This window comes from Urocampus carinirostris, chromosome 14 (genome assembly GCF_059441175.1).
Source record: "Urocampus carinirostris isolate Australia breed hairy pipefish chromosome 14, RoL_Ucar_1.0, whole genome shotgun sequence".
NCBI lineage: Eukaryota > Metazoa > Chordata > Actinopteri > Syngnathiformes > Syngnathidae > Urocampus > Urocampus carinirostris.
The window spans coordinates 32,758,691-32,766,949 of NC_142362.1; the positions used below are offsets into that span (position 1 = coordinate 32,758,691).

At 37.0% G+C, this 8,259-nt stretch overlaps 1 long non-coding RNA gene across 2 annotated transcripts; it reads left to right on the top strand.

Annotated features, from left to right (window-relative positions):
* Positions 1 to 20: 20 nt before the first annotated feature.
* Positions 21 to 8,013, top strand: LOC148353204 (uncharacterized). Of its 2 annotated transcripts, XR_015852628.1 has the most exons (3): positions 21 to 2,393; positions 3,355 to 3,489; positions 4,390 to 8,013. It is a non-coding gene; the product is annotated as an uncharacterized LOC148353204 (long non-coding RNA). The 2 variants fall into 2 exon arrangements; XR_015852627.1 differs by having other exon boundaries at positions 3,355 to 8,013.
* The last annotated feature ends 246 nt before the right edge of the window (positions 8,014 to 8,259 follow it).

Sequence of the window (8,259 nt, forward strand, 5' to 3'; positions counted from 1 at the left end):
AAGAAACACACTAATGGACCTTCTTTTTTTTAATTGTGTTCTTAATTAACTTTAATGATACACTTACTGTGACTAAACTAAGACATTGTTCTCATCCCTTTGCTCTATACATGAACTTTTGAGTATATTTTGTGAAGTGCTATTTGGGAGATTTTGTACTCATTGCCAGGCTTAACCAAAGAGGTGACCTGAAAGCATTTTATGTAGTTTTTTCCAAACTTTGGCTAAGTTTACACTGCAGGAAAATCATTTTTTGGGGCCAAATTTTTTTGGGGGGTTAAAATCCATCTGAATGGCACATATGTGATTTTTTTTTTTCACACCAGTGATCCCAAAATCCGATACATATATGATCTTTTGGAATGCGACTCAATTTTTTTTTCGATAGGCGACAGACATATCTGCTATATCTGCTAGACTAATCTGCGTTCAACGAGGCAGGAGGAAGCAGGGAAATCAACACCCATGGCGGACGAAAACACTGAGAGAATTCAATGGAGAGAAAACGAGCTTTTGGATTTGCTGCCACTGCCCCACAAAATTCTATAATCAAAATCCTGGTTCTTCTAAAACTTCTTCTTAGAATGATAAAGTTGTATGGGCTGCCTCACGAAAAGACCCTAACTTAAAAATTGCTAGATACGCTCCAACGTTAACATCCACGAGTCCTTCCACAAACACTGAGCACATTGCGTGTGACGTCACGGGTCCTCTTCTGCCCATGCCGGACACTTGTGGCAATTACACAGTTGATCACATACAAGTGGTATTTAGTTGGAAATGTGAACAAACTCACAAACAGATCAGATTTCACAACACAATCAGAAATGAGCATTAAGCTCTGCAGTGTGAACTTAACCTTTGAGGTAGGGAGAAACAGCGCTGCAGTCATCCTTTTTCTTTGTTTTTTGACACATTTTAAGTAAAGACCGTCGTCTTCCACTTGAAAATATTATCATCTAAAATTGGGCGTTCAATGAGCTAGAAACTTTCTGTGTTTGAGTATCAAAATAATTAATTTATTAATTGAATTGCAAAGAATTGTCGAGAAGGCTTTTATTTTATTGACAAAAAAAAGCCATGGAATTGAGTTGTGAAAAGAAACATTCGCAGGTCGTTTTATTTTTTTTTACATTTGTTTTGGGGAAAAAAGGTTCAAGATATTTTGTGCTGTTTTCATATTATTTGTCATGAAAACAGGAGATGGTTTAATTCTCAATTCAGTGCATTCATTTTTCTTTTTTGTTTTGTTTTAACATTCAGTGTTATGGTCAATGAAAGGGGATTTCCGAACATCAAGTTCCATTTGGTTGAGAAACAGTAGTTCAGAACATTCAGTGATATTTAAAACTAATTGGTGGAAGCTTTGATGAGTCACTTAGTTTTTTTGTCAATGAATTTGTCTCTTCAAATGGAATTCAAAACAGATTACTTTTATTTGTTTTTATGCTGATTTATTTTTTCAGGAGCTTAAAACATCAGTGTTTTTGAGTCATTTGCTTTGTTTAAAAGGAGTTCAGAACACTCATTTGTTTTGATATTTTGTGCAGGAAAAAAGCTTAGAACAATCAGCTATGTCGTCTTTATAGATTGTTTGTGAAAACAGGTATTCAGAACCTTCTGTGCTACGTTGTTAGTCCTTTTTTAGGTGTTTTTTATGATGAATTATCATAGAAATGAGATCAAGATGCTCCATTGTATCATTTCTTCAAACCAATTCACTGTTCAATAATTTAGGAGTCCAAAACATTTGCTACAGCTTTTTGGTTGAAAATCTAGACAAGATTTTTCCTCCACGTCCACTAGTGATTCTTTCAGAGTATTCATAGAAAAGAAGATGATAATGGTGGTGGTGTACCTATTTTGTACTGGAAGTGCCAGTTTACCAAGTGTTATTAGAAGGTAGAAAGGAGAAAACGAATATACGGATAAACAAAGTGCAGGTATGTATCCAGGACAGCGTCTCAACTGTACATCTTTTTCAAACTTTTTATTTTACATCAGGAAGCAGACTTTATTTTTGTTACTCCTCGTGTAACCATGTCCATTTTTCATTTTTTTTTACGTGACCTCCTTCAATTTTGTTAACCTTTGACACCTGCATAATAAAAGTGTTCAACACTTGGATGTAAAGCTTTTTGTGCGCGTTTTAAAATTCCGTTCTTTTGTATTAATGTTTAAAACGTAAACCAGTTTTGTAGAATATCCGATATGGATGTGGGTACAAACAACTTTGATGCTGGTTACTTGTGTATTGTACTTCACTGGTGCACCTTCATCCCTTCTCGTTTTGGCACGAGGCTGTCATCATCCCCTTGTTCGGCAACACTGAAATGAACACCCAACCTGCATCAAACACTTTCACGCCCCTGTGTTAGGATCAGTCATATGCTGTAAGTCCACTCTTTCTTTTTTCATGCATTCTTAACATGACAGTGTTCATCTATAAGGTTTCTAATATTCCTAGGAATTTGAATGCTATATGTTATGCATAGTAGTGCAGTTGTTAGTACATTCTCCGAACACGCAGAAAGTCCCTGGTTCCAGACCGGGTGCAAACATGTTGGCCTAGAAAGGGTTGTGTGCCACTAGGCTGTACTTGTCCAAGACACACCACTAGAAATGGTGCCCTTGCGACTTTAGTGGTTAAGTGATCCAACCAACCAATGATATGCACCAAGCTTTTCACATCACTTTAGAAGTAACCCAGGTTCAGAGCGCCTGCAGTGTTTGCTTGAGATCAAAGGTAAATTGAAGGTATCATTAACTCATTCAATTCCAGACGTTCTCCTTAAATGGGGCAAGTCAATTTTTTCTATTTTGTCCCCTTTTTGAAGGCCTACAGAACAGTTTGTTCTCCACCATAATAAGCAAAGGACATATCAAAAGAAAAATTTAAACCTCTGCCTTCATTACAAAAAAGTATGTTTTTAGCTTTTACTATTGTTTGGTAAGAAACAGTTTCTTGAAAATACTTGTTTTCAAGGAAACTTCTGACTGTGTGGCTTTTTGTGAAAGGATGTATTTCAATCAGAAGTTTTACTCTGGTGCTTTCTTTCCATTTGTGATACCTCCAATATGCTTTCCATTAACACATAGGCACTTTGCTTGCAAAATAACTTTCTAATACAAAAACACTGAACTTGTGCATGAATTTTGCAAGAGCTTTTCAGCGCCTGATGTTTTTGGTGACGTGATTGTACGATTTCAGTCACCATGTTGCGGACATGCACAAAAAATAATCCCTCTCTGCCCTGATGATGGCGAAGGGACTTTGTCATATTCTTTAGAAAGAAAAAACCTCCTGATGTGTCAACTGTCTGTACTTATACACCCACTTCTCTCACCCCACAGCTTGTCTACGCCTATTCGCCAAATGGAGCTGCCTACACACTTCAATCACTGGATACAGGAAAAAAAACACGAGGAAGTTTGGCTCCCTCGATGTGTGGACAAATATCATATTAAAGCCACTCCTGCCATCTAATGGTGATTTATCATAATTTCTTCATTCCCATAGGCTTGATAGCTACTGATGAGCTGTATCAGACCCCCTATACCAGGGGTGGCGAACATGCGGCTCTTGGCCAATAAGAATACGGCTCTTTGCCTCATCATATTTTCTATATCCTGTGGCCCTTTGCCTCATTTCATGTTTAGTTTTTTTTCCCCTCTTTAAACACACTTAAATCCATCAGAGTTAATAACAAATGATCAATAATATTTTGAAATTAATTTTGCAGATTTGTTGTTTTTATGCCGCTTTGGACACATAACAACAATCATCTGCGTAGGTTACGTCTAATGCCGGTCAGTGCGTGGTGTGGCTCTTTGACTCTCACGGTTAGAAATTTCGGCTCTTGTGTCAAACTTGTTCGCCACCCCTGCCCTATACTAATTTTATTTTAAACAAAACAAAAAAACACTTTTTTTTTATGTTTTGGCACTCAGGGACAATAATTCTAGAAACGTATTTATACGCTGTGGCACTGAATGAGTTAAATATACCAGTACATCAAATATAAAATGTATTGTACGCATTCGGATCTAGCTAAAATCTGCGGATCGGTGGACTAGAGGTGCTAACTCTTTAGCTTACGGGCATCTGGGCATTTTCCTGAGTGTTTGTATATTGTAGTTAGCCAACTGTTTGCAGTGATGGTAGCAAATGCACAAAGTAACACTAAGAAACTGTGTGCTCCATTTTAGCTGACCCTACGAAAAATGAGTAGACGTCCAGTGATGAAAAACAGTCATTATCTGGATATTGCATCAGTCCTTATTTCTTCCGTACTTCAGGATGGCATCTTTTTATTTCTCCTTCTATATAGTAAGTAGCTAGCAACATGTAATGAAGACTAAAAGCGTCTTATTTTGCTTCATTTACAGCCAAGCACAACAGGAGGCGTATTTAGGCTGTGTCAGGAAGAAGGCCATTTGTTTGTTTTTGTGGAATGACACAATGGGAGCATTGCAGTATTCCCAACATACGCTTAAGCTGCCTCTGAATGAGTTTTGGTTGTCCCGCTAAAAAGAGACAAAAATCAGGGCTTAAAAGTAACACAAAGAATCCGAGCGTAGTGAGCAAGGACGGCATTCCTTCCATTTTCCCGTGCACTTTGTTGACTCCAACTGCGGCCATCCTACGGAGACACGCTCTGCTGCTTTTTATAGCAGTCGTCTTTACGTGCGGCAGTGAAAGTACAGTATAATAACTACTCTGCTGAATTCCAACGTTGACAATTATATCCCAGATGTTCCACGACGCCTTTTCAACTACTTTCCTCAAAGATTGGAGAGCAAACGAGGGACACGTCCATCATGAGTGATTATAATGTCTATTGTTATTAATGAGTATGGAATATGTCTTTGAATATTGTGCATTGATCGTGTTATTCGCGTCTTTTACAAGAGAGATAATCCAATGTGTGTGAATTTTCGAGGTCGGCTTTGAATATTTGGACTCCCCCCACGACGAACCACTCCCTTGCATAGGAATCTACAGAGCCCCTAAAAGGACACGAGTGGGTTTCTCATGAGGACGAGAAACTATCTCATTAGGATAAGAAACTTTCTTGTCCTGAAAAGATATGTTTTTGTTCTGATTAAATATTGACTCGATCTAACAAGACATTTTCTCACCTTAACATTTACATTTGTTTCTCAAGACAAGAAACATTCACGTACTAATGATTCTCTTGTCCTGATAAGCAACGTTCTCATGTTCAAACTGAATTTTATTTCTCGGTAGGAAAGAAAAGTTTCTTGTTAGGATGAGAAAATTTCTCAGTGATGGTGTCTAATATTTCATACTGGAGAGGCTTTCTCAGAAGAAATGTTCTTGTCAGGATGAGAACGTTTCTTGTCTTTAATGAGTAACTTTCCAGATTGTTAAGAAACTAATTCTTTGGTAAGGATGAAAAAGTTTCTCTGCAAAAGTATGTAAAATACAGTATTATCTTTACGAGAATTTATCAGAATCAACTTTTGTCAAGATAAGGATGTTTTTTATTAAGAAACTAAATATTTTGTGTGCTAACGATAAACCTGCTAGACTGGTAAGAAACGTTTTTTATCGTAGCGAGGAGGTTTCTCTGCTTAAACGCAAAATTAGTTTTTAATTGTGAGAGGACATTTTTCTTGACTACTGAGCCTTCTGCCTTCCGATGTAATATTTTTTTTATTTTCTTATCTTCATATCTAAATCGGTTTTCCATGACAAGAAAGGTTAACATCCTAACGATTCCCTCTCTTGTCCCTAAAAGCAACTGTCTCATCTTAAAATGAAATGGTATTTTCCGTGAGGAAAATAACCGTTCCCGTTAGGATGAGAAAGATACTTAGTGAAAGTGCATAATACTGTATAACATCTTGACGAGAGTTACTTGGAAGACACTTTTTTTGTCAGGATGAGAAAGTTTATTGTCTTGATGGGAAACTTTTCAGATTTGGTCTGAAACTATTTCATCCGTTCGGATAAGAAAGTTCCTCAGTGAAAGTCATTTTTCCTCATAAAAAAAAAATCATTTCTTGTGCTAACGAGAAACCTTTTAGGCTGGTAGGAAACGTTTTCATTGTCGCGAGAAATTTTCTCTGATCAAATGTGACATTGTTTTTTATTTCTTGTCTACAAGTAAGTAAGTATACAAGTTATGTTTATTTGTATAACCCTTAATCACAAGGACCACAGAGCACAAATTATTGCAAACTACAGACTTTTGCTACACCATTCCCTAATATAAAACCTACATAAGGGCAAGGAAAACTCAAAAACCTCAACATGAGGAAAATGAAGAAACCTTGAAAGGGGTAAGGGATGATCAGGGGATGGTGTCACAATAGTCTGTGGTTTGGAATAATCTGTGGTCTGTGCATCCCTTTGAGACTATGTGTGATTAAGGGCTATACAAATAAACCTGACTTAATTTGCAAGGAATTTTCTCAACCTAATGATCTTTTTATTTTATTTTTTGTTTTAAAATTGAACTTTTTCGCATTATGATGAGAACTTCTCCCCCAAGTGGAAATATTCCCATGTTATCCAGTATCTTTCTCCTCGTAACAAAAACTGTTCTTGTCCTACTGAGAAATTCTGAAACTTTTACCATCTTAACCAAAAATGAACTAAAAGCAATGGATTACTGTTCACCCGTCCTAACTAATAAAAAACATTGTAAGAAAAACAAAGGTTTTTCATTAAGATGATAATTTTTCTCAATCTCTGACCTCATCCTTATTACTTACCTAACCAGAGCTAGCTCCCTTGCTAACCATAATCAAGAAATGTAAACTTCCATGTAATTAATACAAGAAAATGATGACAGAAATTTTTCGTGATGATTAATCACCCAAAATGTACAGCATCAATTCTCCAGACTTCTTTAACATCTGCAGTGTGCTTGGTGTATAAATAGGACCAGCAGACACCATGCTGTGAAAAGAAAGCTCCCGTCCACCTTAAATTACCTCATGTTGCTCTTCTTTATGAAGGCCATTTTGTATACAAGTGTGTTGCGTTCAGGTGCTGCGTTCACTCTAATGAGAAGGGCCAAATGACTGAAGGGCTTTTGCTGAAGGGTCTCTGTGGGCTTCATTATGGACAAGGACCAGTCTGTTGCATCATTTGCACTGACACATAGACTATATTGTTCTTAGTGCCGAGTTGCAGGGTGCTAATGAGAACATAAATCACACCACAGCCAATGTTTTATTAAAAACATAATTTTGTTGCAGAGGTGAGGAAGAAGACACCGAATGGGGGAAAAAACACATTCCGTTTGAACATGTCCCGCCGGAGTTGGGCTGTGCAGGTGTGTGAAGTAAAAAGCCCAAGATATCTTGTTTTCTTGTCTGAGCTTCCCCCAAATGGGATCTTTCCTCCACATCAGAGTTTAGGCAGGGGGTCAGCAACTCGCGGCTCTAGAGCCGCGTGCGAATTTTCAGGCTGCCCTAGTGGCTCCCCTGAGATTTTTTTAGAAATGTTTGAAAATGGAAAAATATGCTGGAGGGAAATATATAACAGGGTGTGAAATGCTTGAATTTCAATCCGGTGTTTCAAGGTTTGAAAAGTGCTTGGACTTTGGATGAAGTGCTTGTAAAAGCTTGAAATTGTAACCATTTTTTGCGGCAGTCTAACTCAATGGACAGAACAAAGAAAATAAAACATGTCTACTCAACAATGAAAGACGTAAAAGGAAAGGTTTATCTGAGTGCTCCTCCGAAATGCAAGTGCTGCAATAACACAAACCAGGAAATGGCTGCAGAGGGTAAAAAAAGTTCCAAATTCCGTTCAGCCCCTTTAAACTACGATTTTCTTGGCTTAAAAACATTGTTAGTGTTGGTGGGATCAATAATAATAATGAAAACGACAATTATTTTTTTATTGTTTTTATTAACAATATAATTGTTTATTTATTCTTTGAATGGTACTGGAGAAATAGGTAAATTGCCCTTGAAAGTCCTTAAAAAGTGCTTGAATTTGGCTGTGAAAAATAAAGTGTACAACCCCTAATGTATGTATTTTTTGTATGATGGTTTCTTTAGAGATAGTATTAAATATGAAATGACTAACTTTAATGTATTACACGCCTTTTCTTTTGATTTAAGAATAGAATTTTTAAGGCTTTTAATTTTTTTAGGTACATTATGGCTCTTTCAAAATTCTGGGTTGCTGACCCCTGAATTTATTTCTCAATGTCAAAATATGGCCTGATCTGGCCTATTGGATGATTTAATTCGGCCCACCATAAATGTCTGGGT